At 49.3% G+C, this 23,008-nt stretch overlaps 1 protein-coding gene across 3 annotated transcripts in view; it reads right to left on the bottom strand.

Annotated features, from left to right (window-relative positions):
- The window catches only part of SUPV3L1 (Suv3 like RNA helicase), a 60,176-nt gene that overhangs the window by 2,314 nt on the left and 34,854 nt on the right, over positions 1-23,008 (bottom strand). The gene's annotated exons all lie outside the window — the stretch shown is intronic.

The following is a 23,008-nucleotide window of genomic DNA, read 5'->3' as shown; positions in this document are numbered from 1 at the left end:
GGAATGAGTAAAAAAAAAGATTATATAAATATATATATATATATATATATCAAGTAATGAACGGCAGTTGGGAATTATATCCACGACATCCATTTTTCCATTCTCCAACCAAGAGCTTTGTCTTTGAAAAACTCAACATTTTGGCCAGCAACCCAGTGTGCACTGGGCCTCCACTAGCCTTTATCAAGAGAAATTCCCTTGTTCACCTCCTCTGAGATAGACCTGGGGGGAGGGGTGGGCCTATTCCATCAACCAATCACAAAGCTGTGTTGCGAGACTTCGTGACCATAGACCCGTGGTCGGCTTATGTTGCGTGTTTTGTGTGTGTTTGAGCAGTGTATTGTGTTTTGTTGTCCTTGTTGCCTGTGTCGGTTATGTCCCACTTTGTCCTTGTCCTCCTCCCAGCATCGGTGTCTCTCTGGTGTATTTATGCACGAGAGGTCCACATGCCTGTGGTAACGCCACAGTCTCCTCTGTCAACGGTGCCCTCATTTGGCCAGTGTGCCAGGCCTCCAGTATTCGCCTCCTGGCACGGTTCGGGGATGCTGCCAGCACATACACATTGTCCCATCGGGGAACATGGGCCGCCCTTATTCCATGCTTGGTGATAGCAGATCTTTCCGGGTGATGACACTCAAAGGCCTTCTGGTGTTCATTAATGCGCTGGCCTGAGGTTCTTCCAGTCTCGCCTATGTATTCTCCACCACAGTCACATGGAATGGTGTATACCACACCTGTGCAATCATTATTTTGTCTTTTGTCTTTGACCTTGGTCAGTGCACGTCTCAAGGTGTATATCGGTTGGTAGTTAACCCTCACCCCGACCGGTCTCAAAATCCTGCCAATCCTTTTAGCTACTCCTGGCACAAATGGTAGCACACAGAAGCCCTTAGGTGGTTCCTGTGGCACGTCCTGGGTTCTTGGAGCTGCCAGTACCATTTCATTTTTTGGGCAGAGGTGGTCTGGGTAGCCATTGGCTTTCAATACCCATTTGAGATGATTGATCTCTCTCCTTTTGTCCTCCAAGGTGGACGGAATATTCCTTGCCCTTTTTACGAGTGTGTTCACCACAGCTCTTAGAACATGATGGGTCGCTTCCGTTTCTGGACGTCTTGGTGAGGGGGAACTCAAATGGAAGCTTAAGTACCGCAGAGTACAGGAAACCCACCAAGACCGACCGTTACCTCGATTTTACGTCTTGCCATCCAACGCACCACAAAAGAGCTGTGGTGAACACACTCGTAAAAAGAAATTCCATATATTACATAAACCACAGCCAGGTTCTTCCAGTCTCTTCCAGTCATATACACACACATATATTTATGTATATATATATATATATATATATATATATATATATATATATATACATATTGTTGCGGATCTCGGCGTCGGCCTTTCCCCTTACCAAGGGGGGGTTAGTCCCCTTGTCTTTGACTAGCCGACGGGATCCGGGGCTATGACGTCACTTCCGGTCAGCGTTGGGTAGGGTCATAGGACTAATCACTAATTACCAACGCCTCCCAGGAAGCAAGGAAATAAACCCCGCCCGAATCACGGTTGTAGGTGGAAACGCCGAGCGATAGCGAACCGTGATCCGAGCCGTTAACAAGCACTAAACCCGATCTGAGCGGTTCCGAATCGTGCCACGCTTACCCAATGGAGGAAAACACTGATACGGTCGAATCAGGAAAGACAGGAAGAACAGATTGGTTTATTCACAATTTGTACAGGAAGAAGAAGAAGAACACACAGTGCAGCCTTATTACAGTCTTAACTTATCCCAGGACACGGGCCCGTTTCACACTCAGACACACTCACACGGGGATTGCAGAAGGTCAGGGCGATGGTCCAGGGATGATGGCGTCCAGGCAGTCCGCTCCGGTCCTCAACTCGCACCGCGAAGAGGATGGTCAGGGCGGCAGAAGCTCCCCGCGGGTCGTTGACACGGATCGGACAATTACGGGGTTAAATGCGGGGCGAAAGGTAGGGCTGGCTGGGCGGTTAATTGCGACCACGGTCGCGTACGTAATAGATGAACCGGGCTTTATATGCGCTCCCAATATAATTCACTGGCAAAGCGCCTCTCCCGCAGGAGTCCTCTCACAGAGCGCAAATCGGCCAAGTCCTTTTACAATGCGTGTATCCTCTGCACGTTCTCTTCACAAAGCGCGATTCCTTGTAGTCCTCTCACAAAGCCCCTTGCTCATCAGTCCTCCAGGTCAGTCGTTATACATGAGCGAATCGTGCCAGTCCTTTTCAAGGGCTTTGTGCGCACGCTTATATAGCCTTTTCAGCGAACCTTCCAGCACTTGCTAGATGCGCCTTTACCACGCCCTCTCAAGCCATGCCCACCGAGCCCTGGTTGGTTGTTGCCCTTACCGTCACCGCCCTTGCCGTGCTGCTTGACGCGGCCACGCCCCGACCTCGCGCTCCTCCCCCTTTTCAGGCCCACCTCGTGGCCACCCGACTAGTTTGAGCGAGCAACTGGCAGCTAACGCTGCTGGCCCAACGCGTAACAAATGAGGTGGATTAGCCGAATCGGGGCGCGAGATGGATGCTGCCCAATGAGGTAGATTTGAGGGTGGCCGCAAAATGAACGGGACCTAAGCTTATTATTTATTTACATAACGCAGATATCAATAGTGGAAATGGCCTTATCCTCACACATATTATGACATAACTAATGTTCTAAGGGGCCTACGTGTTGCTTGTGGACTAACGATGGGGGCAAACCCATAACCTTTAATGATGTTATATTTACACTCTCAAAACCGTAACACTGCACCCCTCCTTCGCCAGGCTCGTTCCCGAGCCGAACCCATACAAGTGAGTACGACCGGTTCTGATGCAAGGGTCAGGACTACTTTTTAACTTAGTGTGACACGTAGGTATGGTTTCCCTCTACATTTAACCTAACACCCTGTGTGTGACAGTTTTAAACGCTAGATATGTCCCACCTACTGCGTTGTGTACTAACTAGCAGACTCACGCCCACAATTAACCGAATTACGGAAAGAATTCCCAAACTATACATAAAGCCGGTGGGGAGCATGTTATTTACAAGAATAACCCTAATTATTTACAATTCTACAACGCAGGACCTGTTATTTTGTGGGAAAGAAAGAAATTTGGAGAGGAGGAACAACAATACAGAATGCACTGCACCAATACACCATACACCAACATGCACAATCATCATAAAATGCACAATCACATGTCAATAATCCATGATGTCTTGTGCTTGGCTGCTGGGCTGCTGCATCTTGGCTGCGTCTTCTGGCTTCGTCTTCGGTGTGCCATCATAAAGACTTAAAGTCTTCTTTTCTGACACACCAAAGGAATTAATAAAAAGGCACAAACCGTGTCCGTTTTTATCTCGGCCAGCGGGGCCAACTTAGGTGGTCCGACTGCATGGCATTGATGCCACTTAAAACAGTAGTCCGCAGGGCACAAGGTAACGTTTGCAGCGATGGTCTGCCCCAGCAAAGGTGCCAGGCCACAGAACATGTGGTCCATAGGTGTATCGGTGCAGGCAACAGCTAGCAGAGTGCAGCGCAAAAGTGCAGCCGCACAGCTCAGGGTTCCTGCACACTCCCCTCAACAAAAGATATGGGTCCATGGGTGGGGAGGAAAGACAAAGCAGAGAGAGTCAGTGGGGGAAAGGGCGCAAGGGTACACATCAATACGAGGTAATGCAACATGAGGGGCGCAGGAGAGCGAGCGGAGAAAGCTCGTCCCTAGCAGTACGTAACCCCCCATGTCAGCCTACTCTACCCTTGCCCTTCCCCGTATTTACACTTTACAAATTCCGTCTCTACCGTCTTGTCTCCCATATCTCCCCCTATGCCAAATTCGTTTCCAATCCCTCCCAAGAAGGAAGAGGTGGAATACACACAATGTCACTCTTACGTCATGATGCGTCTTTACCATCCAAATCATCTGCAAAAACTTGGTGTGGAGTCCTGTCACCTTGGTGAGTGGATGTGTATGGTGCGTAGAGATTCTGATCCTAGCTATCGTCTAATTGACATTAACTCACTTTACACTACCCGGGGTCTTGCCCTGCCAATCCCATTGGCCTATTTACACTATGTGGTTCTAAAAGCCAATTCCCATTGACCCACCCTGTGGTGCCCTACCAAATTTGGGGTCTCACTCCCCCATTTTTTCTATCTGTGCCTTCGCACAATTTCGGGGCTCGGTCGTGTGGCTCTACCAGCAGGTCCTACTTACCTGTGCACCTCCGCCACTGAAGTCGCCACCCGAGCTTGCCTAGCTCCTCACAACTACCCTAAACTGGGGAAGGCCCTCCTGGCTCTCTCACCCCTCTGATGCCCTCTCTGGCATTGGGCTACCCGGGTCCTCTCTTAGGATCCTCGGGCCCCACTGAACTCTACACTGAACTCTACCTGGCTCCCAGAGCCTACCTACGGCCTCACCTGGTCGACAGACTACCAGTGGCGGAGTGCCCATTTAACCATACTCACCAATGAAGCCCACACGCCCAGCCATTCCACTCACTCATGCACCCCTCAAAGCAACAACCTGCTACTATCTGCACCACAGATGTCAATATTCAAACAATTTACCTAAATCCTCTACCTAACTTTAAACTACCCTCCCCGGGTATTCGTGAAGGGGTCCATCTTCCCCCATCCACTCCTTCGCACCATGCACTCCACACCACCCATTCCACACACCATTTACTCCACACCATTTATTCCACACAACTCAGTATTCTCACTTGCACACCATGCAAGTCATTCACTCAACACCATTACACACATCCTCAATACACCACTCATACACTTTCTCCGGTCATCCCCGACCATTGCCTCATTTCACCAAGCTCAACAATAACCAGATTCTCACACACACAACCATTCTCGACCAATGCCTCATTTCACCAAGCCCAAGAGGCACCCACAACTACACACACACAGCATCATCTAACTAACTACTTCCCTCTAATACTTGTGCTTTCCCTGTCTTCCCTTGCACTAAGCACTTCCCTCGTCATTATCATCCTTCTAATCTGACTACGTCCCCACTACTTGTACCAATGTCACTACTTACATCTTTTCCCTACTGTCATTTTTCTAAATCCCTAACAATTATCCTAGCCCGCCCTCACCTAGTTTACACTGCCAACCTCATAAACTAAAGCTCATGTGCCCCAAGTAGCACGAATGGTAAAGCTACCAATTCGCCAACTCTATGGCTAACTGTCCACTGTACTCGAGCCTCGGTGTGGAAATACATTGTCGTCACCGCTCGGCTTCGAAAAGCCGAGCAATGCATGCGGGTGGTTTGTCTACTGTTGGTTGGGTCCGTCCGGCATTTTCGATGCTGGAGAGGAGGCATACTTGGGCCGAGGTTCCAGGCGCCATCTCTGCGCAGAGCCTTTCGGTCTCCGGCACGATGACCCAACCTCCCCTGGTCGGAGCACCGCGCCTGCCAGGGGGCGAAGGTCCGACCTCGCCTTCCTCCCCTCAAACCGTGCCGTTTGCCGCTTGCGCCACGGCACGGCACTGACCATACAGGACGGGGCCTGGCACGAACCGTGCACGGCGCTCCTTGCGAGACCGCCGCGGCAACGATCCCCGCCGGCCCCCGCAGCACACAAAGCGCACCACACCACGAGAGCTCGCGTTGGCTATACGTCGGCCTAAACGCTAACCCGGTCTGCGTCGATGCCCGAATCGCATTCTCACACCACTCGACCCTTTCCATACTCACACAGCCCATACACTCCCTTACTACACATCCTCGCGCACACCCTGGCGCATTCATTCTACTCGCACACTCTGTTACACACTTCTCTTCCACGCACTCCTCTCATGCACTCTCTCTTGTTACATCCTCTGTAACACCCACGGGTGTGCAATCTCCTGCTGCACACCCAATCACGCGCTCTGGTGTGCATCCCCGCACACGCTCTACAACACGCTTCGGTGTGCATCCTCGCACACTCTCTTCATCCATCTCACACTCCGTGTCACACTCCGTCCACTCACATTCCGTCATACACTCGCGCTTCGGCGCCGTTTGCACACGCGCGCCATTCACCTTCATACAGCACACCATGGACCTTCCACGAGCGCCCGGGTGACGTCGGGATCCCAAGTGCGCGAAAAATCTTTTCCCACCAAACACTTTCGCGCCAAACCTTTTTGCGCCATACACAACCCGACTCACCTTCGGGATTCTCTTCTCCTCCTGCACCTGCAAATCTTTATTGGCATTAGGCAGCACGACATCACAATGCGAACCCGGACTTTGTACAAATTCCATCTTTTCCTCCGACGATACATTTACTCTTTCTCCCGTCTCTTCAACCCCAATTTTCACTATAATTTCTCTTTCTTTTTTCCTCGACGACCGCCGGTGCCAATAAAATTTTATTTCCCAATTCGGCGGCCGTCGGCTTTTCCACACCCCGTGTCGCGATTTCTATTCCAGTCCACCTAACTGTGCTTTGCTCAACCTCGCTTTCCCCGCGTTCCTCAAGTCGCGCTACCTCGTCGCGTACCCCCGCGACCTTCCCGCTCGACCTGCGCCTTATGTCCTTCCTTTTCTCTTTTATTTGGCCACCTATTTTGCTTTCCAATTTATTTAACCCATCTTTCATTTCACAATTCCATTCTTTCATCTCTGCCATAAATTGCGCCATGAAGGCTTGCATGTCCACCCCCCCCGCCCCCCCACTTGCGCAGCGTGCACTCTCTCTCGTCGCCCTCGTCACCATGTGCGAGGCGCCGCCATTTTCTTCCCATGCTACCTCTACTGTTTCCTCCTCTATTTCTCCCAATTCTTCCTGGGAGTCCTGGTTTATTAATTCTAATTCCTCCTCTATCTCCTCATTTACCCCCACCGGCATCCGACCGTCTTGGTTATCCATGGCACGATGTTAATTTGGATGTTAATAAAATTTCGGCCGCTCGTAATTTTGAGTGCGATAGGTGCCACTTCGGGTCCAATCCCACTTCCCTGACACCAATTGTTGCGGCCAATATGCAAAATTGGTGTACAAAATTTGGTCTAAATAATTTAGTCTCAGGTTCCAAATCCCCACTCCTGACTACCAATTGTTGCGGATCTCGGCGTCGGCCTTTCCCCTTACCAAGGGGGGGGGGGTTAGTCCCCTTGTCTTTGACTAGCCACGGGATCCGGGGCTATGAAGTCACTTCCGGTCAGCGTTGGGTAGGGTCATAGGACTAATCACTCATACCTAATTACCAACGCCTCCCAGGAAGCAAGGAAATAAACCCCGCCCGAATCACGGTTGTAGGTGGAAACGCCGAGCGATAGCGAACCGTGATCCGAGCCGTTAACAAGGACTAAACCCGATCTGAGCGGTTCCGAATCGTGCCACGCTTACCCAATGGAGGAAAACACTGATACAGTCGAATCAGGAAAGACAGGAAGAACAGATTGGTTTATTCACAATTTGTACAGGAAGGAGAAGAAGAACACACAAAAAAAACCACCGTTTAGAGGCCATTTTTCCCCGCAAGGCGGGGGTTGGCCTTTTTCGGGCACCGTGGTTGTTGTTGTTTTTTGGTCCCCTTTTTGAAGCAATGTTTTACGGCCGGATGCCGGATCCCCACACAGTGCAGCCTTATTACAGTCTTAACTTATCCCAGGACACGGGCCCGTTTCACACCCAGACACACTCACACGGGGATTGCAGAAGGTCAGGGCGATGGTCCAGGGATGATGGCGTCCAGGCAGTCCGCTCCGGTCCTCAACTCGCACCGCGAAGAGGACGGTAAGGGCGGCAGAAGCTCGCCGCGGGTTGTTGACGCGGATCGGACAATTACGGGGTTAAATGCGGGACGAAAGGTAGGGCTGGCTGGGCGGTTACTTGCGACCACGGTCGCGTACGTAATAGATGAACCGGGCTTTATATGCGATCCCAATATAGTTCACTGGCAAAGCGCCTCTCCCACAGGAGTCCTCTCACAGAGCGCAAATCGGCCAAGTCCTTTTACAATGCGTGTATCCTCTGCAAGTTCTCTTCACAAAGCGCGATTCCTTGCAGTCCTCTCACAAAGCCCCTCGCTCATCAGTCCTCCAGGTCAGTCCTTATACATGCGCGAATCGTGCCAGTCCTTTTCAAGGGCTTTGTGCGCGCGCTTATATAGCCTTTTCAACGAACCTTCCAGCACTTGCTAGATGCGCCTTTACCACGCCCTCTCAAGCCATGCCCACCAGCCCTGGTTGGTTGTTGCCCTTACCGTCACCACCCTTGACGTGCTGCTTGACGCGGCCACACCCTGACCTCGCGCTCCTCCCCCTTTTCAGGCCCACCTCGTGGCCACCCGACTAGTTTGAGCGAGCAACTGGCAGCTAACGCTGCTGGCCCAACGCGTAACAAACGAGGTGGATTAGCCGAATCGGGGCGCGGGATGGATGCTGCCCAACGAGGTAGATTTGAGGGTGGCCACAAAATGAACGGGACCTAAGCTTATTATTTATTTACACAACGCAGGTATCACGAGTGGAAATGGCCTTATCCTCACACATACTATGACAACTAATGTTCTAAGGGGCCTACGTGTTGCTTGTGGACTAACTATGGGGGCAAACCTTTAACCTTTAATGATGTTATATTTACACTCTCAAAACCGTAACTATATATATATATATATATATATATATATATATACACAGTCATCCCTCGCTATATCGCGGTTCACTTTTCGCGGCTTCGGTACATCGCGGGTTTTTCTCGCTAGTATATGTAAAATTATATCGCGGATTTTTCGCTATATCGCGGGATTTTGCGGTATAAATGTATTTTTATATACTATTATTTTAAATATTTTTGTGGTAAAATAAGCATTTTCTAGCCTAAAAAATTAAAAAACGTAAAAAAATAAGAAAAATACAGTAATTAAAACATATTACAAGAAATAAAATACTGTACATAGTGTACAGTAGAAGGGTAGACAAAGAGACAAAGAGTCGTGCGTATGGAAAACGCAGATGCGGCAGCTTCCACTTGCGCTAGTTACCCACGTAATGGGTAACTGTAATGCTCTTTCTGGCTGTGCAGTACATTCATCATCGTCATCACCTTCATCGTCATCAGTACTGCACAGCTAATTCATCATCATCTTCATCACGCAAGTTGTAGTATTGAAGAGCCGGGGCTCTTGCTTGATACGGACGAAATGACGGGCAAGACACAAACTCGTCCGAGAAGATATTTATTCTCAAAACCAACTCGGGAACACTGTAAAGCCCGTTTATCGGGCTGCATTATAAAGCACAACCAGAAACCGAAAGCCACGCCACGCTTCGGTGGTCACGTGATCAACAGGTGTAGCTGATTATACCCGCACGCGGGCCACACGCTTTGGCGGTCACGTGACCAGCCACTCTGGCGCCGGGATCCCCGCCGGTGACGTCACCGGCTGGAGCAAGGAGATTCTAATGCTGGTCTTGCTTGGGGAACCCATGGGTCGCTATAGTATCTTCAATGGTGAGTACCCATTAGAATTTTATATGTTGTTAAAATTACGTATGTTTAAGAGTGTAAAAAGTGTTTAAGAGTATAGGAAGTGTTTATAAGAGTATGGGAAAGGTTAATAAGAGTATGGGAAAGGTTAATAAGAGTGTGGGAAAGGTTAATAAGAGTGTGGGGAGGGTCATAAAGCTTTAAAATATATATAAATAATAAAATAAAAATATGGTCGCTACTTCGTGGATTTTCGTCTATCGCAGGGGGTTCTGGAACGTAACCCCCGCGATAAACGAGGGATCACTGTATATATATATATATATATATATATATATATATTGTTACGGACACGGTTTTTGGATGTTATTTTACCGAGCGGTGGTGTATTTAACCGCGTCCGAACAGTTACTCCCCGATTAGAACCCGATTCCAACCGAACGTTGACTAATCGCGCTACAGATATTCAATTGGGAAACCTCTAAAGCGACCGAAAGAGAAGAAGAGAGAAGAAAGACAGAGTTTGGAGGAAGAACAGATTTATTATACACACACAAGCAATATTTTAGAGCGACCAATATTATTTACAGCAATAGATGGAAAAGAGCAGTCACACAGTGCATTGTTAACTTATTCTATTTCATTTACTTAATCCCCAAGACAAACGAGTAGGACAGGACGTTCACACTCACACGGTGGATATTGCAGGCAGGTAATGGCTCGAGGTTGATTGCTTGAGAGAGGAAGGCGAGGTCGGAGGCCGCAGCTTTCAACCCCTCGCGGTTTTGGCGGGAAAACCTCCGTCGCGTATCCGCGGCCGTCACGCGCTGGCTCGGCACACGTGCTCCTCTTCCTGGGGTGGAGCCGTCTCCCTCCGTTCAGCGCGTCTCTCCAACGACAGGGGGGTATTGCAGGCAGGTAGGTAGGTAGGTAGGTAGGGCTTGCGGTGGATTGCGCTCCTCTTCCAGGTCATCCCCCAGCGTATCTCTCAAGGCCTCTCTCCAGTCATCTCTCATCTGGACTCGTAAAGCAGTCCCCTGCAGTCGCTTTTATCACCTCCGGCGGAATTAAGCCGCCGGCTCCGAGGGCACGCCTACCGGGTCACTCACCGCGGTGTTGATTGGCTGTTAGGGCCGGTTCACTCCTGCCCTCTTCTGACGAGGTGGAGACACGCCTTTCTTCTCCAACCTTACCTCGTGGCCAATGGTGGTTTGAAGAAAACCAGCCAAAATGCGGAAGGCAATTGGAAGGGAGGTTTTGGGGAAATTGGAAGGGCCTACGCTTATTTTGTTTGATACAATGCAAAGTCAATCTAGTGGGAAAACACATACTTAGCCTACATGGAATAAGGAAATACACTATTTAAAAGATATATCGTGACCTGCGTGTATGTTCTATGAAATTAATTAGGAGGACGGCTGCGACCATTATTTACATTACCAGGATGTTACCATACCAAAACCATACTCTTCACATCCGTTACCCTTCCTCCAAAATTGTTACACTCCTCAAAACCCGTTACACTTCCCAAAACCCGTTACACTTCTCAAAATCGTTACACTGCACCCTCCTTTCTTCAGGCACGTCCTCGGGCCTACTAGACTTAACTGAGTGTGACATGTAGGTGTAATTCCCTCTACAATTAACCTGACCCTGAGTGTGACAATTTTAAAACACAAATAAGTATGTCCCCCTATTGCATTGCATCCTGTCTAACAGACTCAAGCCCACAGCTAACCGAATTACGGAATTATTCTGAAACTATACATTTACGGGGGGGGAGCATTATTTACAATGACGTGATTTCTTATTTACAACGCAACCCAGGACCTGTGTGTTTTTCTCTTTTTCTTTTTAGGGAACAAGAGAAAGAAATTCCTGTTGGGAGGGAGGAGACAGCACGCATTGCATCGATGCACCAGTACCAATACCACCAAAGCACCCAAAAGCACCCAAACACCACAAAGCACCCAAAAACACCATCCGGTGCGGTTACCATGGTTCATAATAAACACAACAAAACAACTGGTGGTGGTCTTCTCCTTCTCTGCTGGGCCGATGTTCTTCCCGACGTCTTCTGGCTTCATGCGGCCTATTTGGACATAATAAAAAGCACAACTTGTGTTCGTTTTTTATTATTAGGGCCTCAGGGGCCAACTAAGGGTGGTCCACCTGTTTGGCATAGGTGCCACCTTACCGAGGTCCGCAAGCAAGATTCCCTGGCCACTATGGCCGGTCTCCAACAGAGGTGCTCTGCCCCAGAACCTGGGGTCCATCAAGTGGTACTTGGCCGCCGAACAGCGGTCCATAAAGTGGTACATCAACGCAATGCGTGCTGGTTCTGGGAATCTCGGGCGCACAATGGCCACCTCACGCACGCTCCCCTCGGCACCCAATGGCGCACAGGTCATGTGGGAGACAAAAGAAAGACAATTGAGCGAGGGGTAAGGTCACAAGGGTACACGTCAAACAAGGCAATGCAAGGTGAAATGCGTACGGAGGGCGAAGTGAGAAAGCTCGTCCCTACCGTACGTCACCCCCCTGTCACCTACACTACCCTTGCTCTTACCCCATATTTACAAAATCTACCCATTTACAAATTCGTCACTACTGTCACGTCTTCCCCATATTTCCCTTATACCAAATTCGTCACCACAATCCCTCTACTTCAAAATTTGCCATCATCAAATTCATCATCAATCCTCATAAGGAGGCAGAGATGGAACATCAAAGCACAATGTCACACCCACGTCATGATGCGTCTCACAATCCAAACATTTGCATCATAAAAAATAATCAAAACATGGCATGGTGTGGAGTACCTGTCACCTCAGGTGAGTGGGTGCAGATGGTGCGAGGAGATCCTTCATCCTAACTATCCTCTAAATGACTTTAACACACTTTACACTACCCGGGGTCTTTCCCCTGCCAATCCATTGGCCACTTACACTATGGGTTCTAACAACCAATCCCCATTGACCAAACTGTGGTGCTTCTCAATTTGGGGTCTCACTCCCCCGATTCATCTCCCGGTGCCCTCGCACAATTTCTGGGCTGCGACGTGTACCTCTCCCAACAGGTCTACCCACCTGCACACCTCCACCACTGCAGTTGCCACCCGAGCTTACCTAGCTCCTCACCCTAACCTATCTAACTGGGGCAGGCCCCTCCTGGCTCTGTCACCCCACTCGGTGCCCTCTGGCACTGGGCTACCCGGGTCCGTCCTCCGGATCCTCGGGCCCCATCCACAACAACTACTACCGGCTCCCAGAGCCCACCTGCGGCCTCACCTGGCCGACATCCTTACAGTGGTGGAGTGCCCAAACCAACTACACACACTAACAGGCTACACGCCCAGCCATTTCCACAACACCAACGCACCCATCCACATACCATTCTGTCACCCGCACCACAGATGCCAATATCCAACTACAATTTACCTATACCCTCTACCTAACACTTACACTACCCGCCCCGGGTATCCGTGATGGGGGTCCACTCTTCCCCCATTCACACCTTCGCACCATCCACTCCACTCCACAATTTCCACCATACTCACTCCACGACCATCCATTCCAATACTCCATACCATTTATTCCATACACCTGCCCTCCATTCACCTGTCGTTGCACACCTGTGCAATCTCACCTGGTGCCACCTGCACCCTCCTTTCTTCCTGGACCACTTGGTCATCACAATACACAATCACCATCACTCACTCATACACTGCTCCATCCACCTGTTCAGTTGCACACCTGTGCAATCACACCTGTTCAATCACTCCCACACACGGCATCATCTCAGCTAACTCCTCCCCTCTGAAACTTGCGCTTCCCAGTCGTCCCTTTAAACTATTGCGCTCCCACGTCATTATCATCCACACTAATCTACCTGCGTCCCCACTACAGGTATCAGTCACTAACTAACCTTAACGTTACCTAATGTCAATCTCTTCTAGATCCCTACAATATAACCTAACCCACCCGGGCTAGTTTTCACTGCCATACACCCCATAAACTATTGCGCATTTGCCCCCACCTGTGAGGGATGGTGGATTTGCCATCCCACCACATCGGGGGTCTCTCACTACCAATTTCGCTCGTCCAAATCCAACAATTCAAAAATTTTCCATTTACTGCCAATTCTATTCACTTTTCTAAATTTCGTTTCAAATCACTACTATCACTATCACCATCATCCGTCTACTTATTACATCCTCTCGGTGCGCCAATTCACATCACCCGTCTACTTATTACATCCTCTCGGTGCGCCAATTCACATCTACAGCCCGGCTTCGTACAGCCGAGCAATGAACGCGGGTCGTTTTTTTTTTGCCAGCGGCTGGATACGTCCCGCATTCGGGGCAGGGACGGAGGCTTACCCGGGCCGAGATCCCATGCACCACTTCGGCGTGGAGCCATCCAATGTCCCGATCTCGACCTGCCGGCACGTCTCAATAGAAAGTGGTCGCCATGACGACCCTTCCTATCGAGCTGCCCGCTCCGCCTTGTGGAGCCCGGACGCGGCCGCTCCACGCGAGGCCCAGCGTGGATCGCGCACGGCGGTCCTTTCGAACCCGCCGTGGCTCGGATCTCCGCTGGTTCTCGCGGCACGCGAAGCCCGGCACGCACCGAGGGCCCGATCCGGCTAAAAGTCGACCTAACCTTTAACCCGGTTACCGTCGACGCTTCACCTGCAGGCTTACATGCATACGCTACCTCTTTCTTGCTCATACATGCAGCCGTTCCCATTCTCCTCGTACCTTTTCTTTCACACCTCGGTACACTCACTCCGCTCACCGACTTGGTCACACACCTGACCACCGAACACTTTGGCACACATTCGTTGCTCGCACACCTCCCCAATACACCGCTTCGCGCCCCCTCCTCGGTCACCTCCTTTGTGACAATCACAGGTGTGCTCTCACCCGCACACCCAACCACGTGTCTCACTACCAATTCCAGCGTGCATTCCCACTCACGCTCTACCATTCCAGGTGTGCATCCTTCCATCCCAGGTGTACATCCTCGCTCACCTATCACAACCAGCTCACGCTCCGTTTCACTCTCACTACTCTCACCTCCACTCTCAGTCGCGCACTCACCCTTACTCTTGACAGCATGCGCTTTCCCCATGCACCCGTCCGTTACACACCTTTCTCGCGCATCCTCCCGCGCACACTTCTTCGTTACTTCCTCCGTAACACTCACCACAGGCATGCATTCTCCCTTACTCTTGACAGCATGCGCTTTCCCCATGCACCCGTCCGTTACACACCTTTCTCGCGCGTCCTCCCGCGCACACTTTTTCGTTACTTCCTCCGTAACACTCACCACACCGCGCTTCCCTGTGCTCCCTCGCACACGCGCTTCGACCAATTCACTCTTGACGGCACACTCACTCCTCGGCGTGCACTTTTTCCTCACACACCCCATGGTCGGACATTCTCGCACACCCCTTTTTTCGCACACCTGTCCTGTCACACACCTCACCAACGGCCTTTCACGAACACCCGGATCCAAACCAATCCCCAAGCCGACTGAATCTCCCCTCACATCATGTACATTGCCACTCACCTCCGTACCTCGTCGCACCTTCTCTGCCACCTGCAAACTTTTTATTTGGTTAGTGAGCACCGCATCATGATTTGAACACAGACCTTGTACACATTCCATCACCTCCTCCCGGATTTCTCTCTTAGTTTCTGTCCGTCCCTTCTTAATTTCACTCACCTCTTCTCCCACTTCCTCTAATTTTTGTTTAACCTCTTTTATTTCCCGGTGCGTCTCCTCAAGTTCGTCCTCTAAGGCTACCGTGACCGTTTCTACGTGCGTCCTTACTTCCCGGTCCTTCGTCTCCATTGCTTCTGTCACCTCTTCCACCCTCATTGTCAGTTCCTCCCGTACCATCTGACATTGCCTCTGCGTCGCTATTAATTCGTTTTTAATTTCTTTTTGTGTCGCCTTTAACCCTCCTAGTACCGCAGTGTTCTTTTGAACCTGCTCCACTAACTTAGTTTGTCCCTCTGTCAGCTGCTCCACCTCCTCCGTCAGATCTTCTATTCCCCCCTGTAACTTTGCCGTATTATTTCTCACCTCTTTCTCGATACGCTTTTCGCCTCGCTTTACCTCCTCGCGTAGCCCCGAGACCTCCTCACTCACCCCTCTTCGTATTTCCTCCATCTGGTTCCCCATCTGTTCGATTTCCCGGGCGGATTGTTCCCCCATTTCCCGCAATTTGTCCTCCATCCTATTTTCTAACCCCATTAACCCATTTTTCACCCCCTCTAACTGATTCTCTTGAGCGGCCATTCTGTTTTCTACCCCCATTAACCCATTTTTCACCCCTTCTATCCCATTGTCTAACCCCTCAAATTTCTTGTCTAATCCCTCAAATTTCTTGTCTAATCCCTCAAATTTCTTTTCTAATCCCTCAAATTTCTTTTCTAATCCCTCACCGGTACCCCTCGCTTCGTCCCTCATTACCCCCATTTGGCCCTCCAATCGCTCACCCTGAGCATCCATCCGGTTCTCCAATCGCTCACTATTCTGGGCCATAAGGGCCTTCATTTGTATAAAAAAAAGGTTCAAATCCATTGGCATCTCCGGTTCGACTACCGCGACCATGGGCGTGGCTAAATGTGGCGCCGCTGTAATCACGTGCGCTAGAGCGCCATTTTGTGCACCTGAAATTCCCGCAACCACATTGCCATTTTCCTCCTCCCTTTCTTCCACATACATTTCCCCTGGTTCCTGGGTTACCCCTAACCCGTCTATCTCCCCCACCGACATCCGATCGCCTTGATTGTCCATGGCGCGATCTAAAAATTCGGGTTTTATAAAACAACACAATTTCGTCCGCTTTATAATTTTGAGCGCGTGCAGCGCGCTCCGGGTCGATCTCACTCCCCGACACCAATTGTTACGGTAATAACACAATTGGTGTTCCAAAATTTGGGCCTAACAAATTTAGTCCCAGGTCCGAATCCCATCTCCTGACTACCAATTGTTACGGACACGGTTTTTGGATGTTATTTTACCGAGCGGTGGTGTATTTAACCGCGTCCGAACAGTTACTCCCCGATTAGAACCCGATTCCAACCGAACGTTGACTAATCGCGCTACAGATATTCAATTGGGAAACCTCTAAAGCGACCGAAAGAGAAGAAGAGAGAAGAAAGACAGAGTTTGGAGGAAGAACAGATTTATTATACACACACAAGCAATATTTTAGAGCGACCAATATTATTTACAGCAATAGATGGAAAAGAGCAGTCACACAGTGCATTGTTAACTTATTCTATTTCATTTACTTAATCCCCAAGACAAACGAGTAGGACAGGACGTTCACACTCACACGGTGGATATTGCAGGCAGGTAATGGCTCGAGGTTGATTGCTTGAGAGAGGAAGGCGAGGTCGGAGGCCGCAGCTTTCAACCCCTCGCGGTTTTGGCGGGAAAACCTCCGTCGCGTATCCGCGGCCGTCACGCGCTGGCTCGGCACACCTGCTCCTCTTCCTGGGGTGGAGCCGTCTCCCTCCGTTCAGCGCGTCTCTCCAACGACAGGGGGGTATTGCAGGCAGGTAGGTAGGTAGGTAGGTAGGGCTTGCGGTGGATTGCGCTCCTCTTCCAGGTCATCCCCCAGCGTATCTCTCAAGGCCTCTCTCCAGTCATCTCTCATCTGGACTCGTAAAGCAGTCCCCTGCAGTCGCTTTTATCACCTCCGGCGGAATTAAGCCGCCGGCTCCGAGGGCACGCCTACCGGGTCACTCACCGCGGTGTTGATTGGCTGTTAGGGCCGGTTCACTCCTGCCCTCTTCTGACGAGGTGGAGACACGCCTTTCTTCTCCAACCTTACCTCGTGGCCAATGGTGGTTTGAAGAAAACCAGCCAAAATGCGGAAGGCAATTGGAAGGGAGGTTTTGGGGAAATTGGAAGGGCCTACGCTTATTTTGTTTGATACAATGCAAAGTCAATCTAGTGGGAAAACACATACTTAGCCTACATGGAATAAGGAAATACACTATTTAAAAGATATATCGTGACCTGCGTGTATGTTCTATGAAATTAATTAGGAGGACGGCTGCGACCATTATTTACATTACCAGGATGTTACCATACCAAAACCATACTCTTCACATCCGTTACCCTTCCTCCAAAATTGTTACACTCCTCAAAACCCGTTACACTTCCCAAAACCCGTTACACTTCTCAAAATCGTTACAATATATATATATATATATATATATATATATATATACTGTATATTGTAACGATTTTGAGAAGTGTGTAACGAATTTGAGAAGTGTAACGGTTTTGGAGGAAGTGTAACGAATGTGGAAACGTTACAATGTGAACGTTACAAAAGTATGGTAACATCCTCGTAATGTAAATAATGGTCGCAGCCGTCGTCCTAGTTAATTCCATGAAACTTACACGCAGGTCACGATATATCTTTTAAATAGTGTATTTCCTTATTCCATGTAGGCTAAATATGTGTTTCCCACTAGATTGACTTTGCATTGTATCAAACAAAATAAGCGTAGGCCCTTCCAATTTCCCCAAAACCTCCCTTCCAATTGCCTTCCGCATTTTGGGCGGTTTTCTTCAACCGCCATTGCCCATGTGCTTTGAGTCGGAGAAGAAAGGCGTGTCTCCACCTCGTCATAAGAGGGAAGGAGTGAACCAGCCCTAGCAGCCAATCAGCACCGCGGTGAGCGACCCGGTAGGCGTGCCCTCGGAGCCGGCGGCTTAATTCCGTCCGAGGTGATAAAAGCGACTGTAAGGGACTGCTTTATTAGAGAGGCCTTGGGAGATGAGCAAAGAGACTGCACCAAGAGGATCGGTGAGATGCGAAACGCTCCAAGCCAAAGAGGAGAGGTACTCGGCAAGGAAACCAGCTTTGGAGAGACGCGCTGAAAGGAGGGAGACGGCTCCACCATAAGAAGAGGAGCAGGTGTGCCGAACCAGCGCGTGGCATCTACCGCAGCGGATACGCGACGAAGGGGTTTCCCGCCAAAACCGCGAGGAATTGCGAGCTGCGGCCTCCCGACTTTGCCTCCCTCTCAAGCAATCCACCTCAAGCCCTACCTGCCTGCAATATCCCCTGTGTAAGTGTGAACGTCCTGTCCTGCTCGTTGTCTTGGGGTTAAGTAAAAATGAATAGTGTAAGTTAACGATTCGCTGTGTTACTGCTTCTTCCATCCATTGCTGTGTGTGTATAATAAATCTGTTCTTCCTCCGTATTCTTCTTCTTCTTCTTTTTCATTCTCTTTCGGTCGCTGTAGAGGTTTCCCGATTGAATATCTGTGGGGCGATCTGGTCAACGTCGGGTGGAATCGGGTTCTAATCGGGGAGTAACTGTTCGGACGCGGTTAAATACACCACCGCTCGGTCAATATAACATCTAAAACCCGCGTCTGTAACAATATATATATATATACAGTGAAACCTTGACTTACGAGTTTAATTCGTTCTGTGACCGAGCTCGTAACTCAATTTGCTCGTTTCTCAAATTAAATTTCCCCATTAAAATGCATTGAAATGCTATTAATCCGTTCCAGCCCGCCAAAAACCACACCAATTTTTTTTTAAATATACAGTATATATAAAAATATCTCGCGCTTTATATTTCACCTGTATGCAGCATACAAGTTGGCAGGATGGCCTGGACTGGAGGTACGCACACTTGACTCTAAACTGTCCAGCCTGGGTTTGAATCCCAACCCAGCTATAACCTGTCATGGGTGAATCACAGGCAGGGTGATTCATCAATGTGTGTACCGCTAAACTGGGCGCCCCGTTTGCGTCCCATTAGTTGTTGGATGTTGAGGATCTCACCGTGTCTTCCACAAAGAGAAGGCGAGCTATCGCCGGCACTCTGAACAAGTTGTGGCCTGGCATGCTCTTCTCCTCTGCCGTTATATACGTCCTCCTCGGCATCTTTTTCCAGAAGAGCCCTGTCTCGTCACAGTTGAAGATTTGCTGGGGGATGTATCGTTCGGCTTCTATCAGTTCGGCAAAAGTTATAATAAAATGTCTCGGGCCTTCTCACACATGATGCTCTCGGTCACGGTATCTCCTGCGAGCTGCTTCTCCGTCAACCACACAAACAACAACTTCTCCATCTCTTCATGGATAGAGGTCCGGAGCTTTGAAAAAATCGTAACGCCCTTGGCTGGCGTTATAGCCTTTATCGACTCCTTCTGCTTCAAAATCGTACATATCGTAGAAGTACTGCGATCGTACTGCCTCGCCAAGTCGACAACACGTACACCTCGCTCATGTTTTTCGACGATTGCGTGTTTTATATCCAAGCACATCATCCTCTTCTTCTTCTCAGTACTGCCCTTGGCACTCAATTTCTTCGGACCCATGGTTAAAACTAAGAAATTTTCCAAAATAACCAAAATGCGAAAACAAAGCAGCAGCTATATACGGCAGAGATGCTTGCACGGCAAGATAACCACGTGACCTGAACCCACCTGGTGGCGGGTGGCGTAAGCTCCAAAATAACCAACATGCGAAAACAAAGCAGCAGCGATATACGGCAGAAATGCTTGCACGGCAAGATAACCACGTGACCGGAACCCACCTGGTGGCGGGTGGCGTCAGCTCCAAAATAACCAAAATGCGAAAACAAAACAGCAGCGATATACGGCATAGATGCTTGCACGGCAAGATAACCACGTGACCGGAACCCACCTGGTGGCGGGTGGCGTCAGCTCCAAAATAACCAACATGCGAAAACAAAACAGCAGCGATATACGGCAGAAATGCTTGCACGGCAAGATAACCACGTGACCGGAACCCACCTGGTGGCGGGTGGCGTCAACTCCAAAATAACCAAAATGCGAAAACAAAACAGCAGCGATATACGGCAGAGATGCTTGCATGGCAAGATAACCACGTGACCGGAACCCACCTGGTGGCGGGTGGCGTCAGCTCCAAAATAACCAAAATGCGAAAACAAAACAGCAGCGATATACGGCAGAGATGCTTGCACGACAAGATAACCACGTGACCGGAACCCACCTGGTGGCGGGTGGCGTAAGCTCGTAACTCAGATCTCGGCTCGCATCTCAAAGCAATAAACCGCCCGAGCGACGGCTCGTATCTCGGAAAACTCGTAAGTTGGTGCACTCGTAAGTCAAGGTTTCACTGTATATATAAATATATATATATATATAAATAAAATAAAAAATATATATATATATAAATATTGTTGCGGATATGGGATTTGCATCCATCCATATCCGCTTGTAAATATTGCCCTATTTCCTCAATACTTCCCAACTATCCCCAATCCCCCATTCCCTAGTCCCATTTTCTGTAAACAACACTCTGTAGACCCGACCTCCCCCTATTTCCCCCAGTAAATGTCGTGCCCAGGTTCACCGCATCTCATGTAAGACAACTATAGGACATCTTGCTAGTTATTCTTAGTCTATGTCAGTTAAGGACTCGTTTCCATTAATTCTGACCCTTCGTTGCACCAGAATGTGATTGTATGGCACCGTTAGGAAGTTTAGGACCTCCCAATACCTCCCCGCAGCTCTTCCTCACACTTCAACAACAACAACAACAACAACGACGACAACGAGCGCAGGGAGTGCGCGTCCTCACTCCGGCTTGGTTGGTAGGGGGTGTTGGGAGGGCACCAGGCCTTACCAACGAGCCGCCATCGAACATGTGCTCGACGGGGTTACCAAATAGGGGCTCCCTGTCAGCTCCTCGTCAAGGGCGGAGCCCGGTAACCCCCGCACCCAATGGAAGCGGCGGACCGGACCCAGTGGGGCGGAGCCAACCAGCCGAGGGCGTGTCACTCCCCGCTGAGCATGCGCAGGGAGAGGGAGGTGACGTCAGATGCGCGCTGAGCTTGAAGCAAGAAAGACGTCCCCTCCGAGCGCTGTGAGGCCTCCCCGCATCTTCTGGACCGTGCTTTATCCTGTCCCCGAGCCAAGGTGCACCTTGTGCTATCGACCTACCTGTCCCTTCCTGCCATCAATCCCTGTGTAAGTCTGCCTTGTTCCGTTTGTCTGTGGTCTGTCTGGGCTAAGATAAGACGGTAATTAAGTGCCCATCTCTTCTGTGTCTTTACCTCACTGCCTTGTAATCTACCCCTTTTCTCCACCACTGTAATTATACCCTCCTCCGGAGGTCTTGAGAACTGTACCCCTTGCGTCGTTTCCTCTTTCCCAGTCGTCGTGTCCTTTCTATCATTGATTTGGCATAGCGCGATTTGGCCAACGTCTGGGTGAATCGGGTGAGTTGGGGAAGAATCGGGGGAACTGTTCGGTCGCGGTAATACCAACCGCTCGGTAAATAACATCTAAACCGCGTCCGTAACAATATATATAAAAATATATAAATATATATATATATATATAAATATATATATATATATAAATATATATATATATATATATATATAAATATATATAAATATATATATATATATATATATATATATATATAAATATATATATATATATAAATAAATAAAATAAATATATATATATATATATACACACACACATATATAAATAAATATATTCAAAAAAAATATATATATATTTTTTTTTTTGGCAGAGTGCCGGGAGAAGGGTTGGCGCGTTTCGTGTCAGCCATTTGAGGTGGGGTGTAGAGGGTATATTGGCAATTCCTTTTCTGCATTTCTTGCTAGGCTGGGAGTGTGTGGGACAGGAGGATGTGTGACAAGGTGGCCCAGGTTGCCTTGAAAGGCTCATTTTGGATATGGAGGAAGTTTATGGAGGCACGTCGAACGGTGTAGGTTGGTTGTGTGTGTGTGTGTTTTTTTGTTTGTTTTTTTTGTTACCATTATTACTTCTTATTTTGTGTATATGAGTGAGTGGGTGAGGGTGTGTAAAACCACCTTTAGAGGCCATTTTTCCCCGCGAAGCGGGGGTTGGCCTTTTTCGGGAACCATGGTTGTTGTTGTTTTTTTGGTCCCCTTTTTGCAGCAATGTTTTACGGCCGGATGCCCTTCCTGACGCCAACCCTTTTTGCCGCCTTTAACGACAAACAGGGAATTACCAGTGAACTGGTACTCAATTAGCCGACCTCGGAAGGGTGACAGGCTGAGTCAACCCCCCTGGCGTTAATTCAGCGATCGACCGGGATTCAAACCCAGGATCCTAGGATCCTAAGCCGGCACCCTAGCCGCTAGCCCAACACCAGGGTGAGGGTGTGTGTTTTTGCATAAATTAATTTTTGCATGAGTGTGTGTTTTTATGTGTTGAGTGGTGTATGATGTAAGTGTAGGTGGTTGTTTGGTTGGTGTTCTGTATGTATGTGTGTGTATGTGTGTGTATGAGTGTGTATGTGTGTGTATGAATGATCTGGTGTGTTTTGTTGGTGAGTGGTGAAGGGAATAAAGGTGGGTGTTTGAGTGTTCCACCATGTTTGTTTGGTGCTGTGGATTCTGGATGTGGAGGTGTTGTTGTTGTTGTTCGCACTGGCTGGGGTGGGGGTATGTACGCATCCAGATGCAGTTGCTGCATGTGGATGTGTACGTGCC

Source organism: Myxine glutinosa, chromosome 3 (assembly GCF_964187855.1).
Source record: "Myxine glutinosa chromosome 3, kmMyxGlut1.1, whole genome shotgun sequence".
In the NCBI taxonomy this organism is placed as follows: Eukaryota; Metazoa; Chordata; class Myxini; order Myxiniformes; family Myxinidae; genus Myxine; species Myxine glutinosa.
Note: the sequence above shows the minus strand (reverse complement) of the source record. Positions and strands in the feature narration are given on the sequence as shown.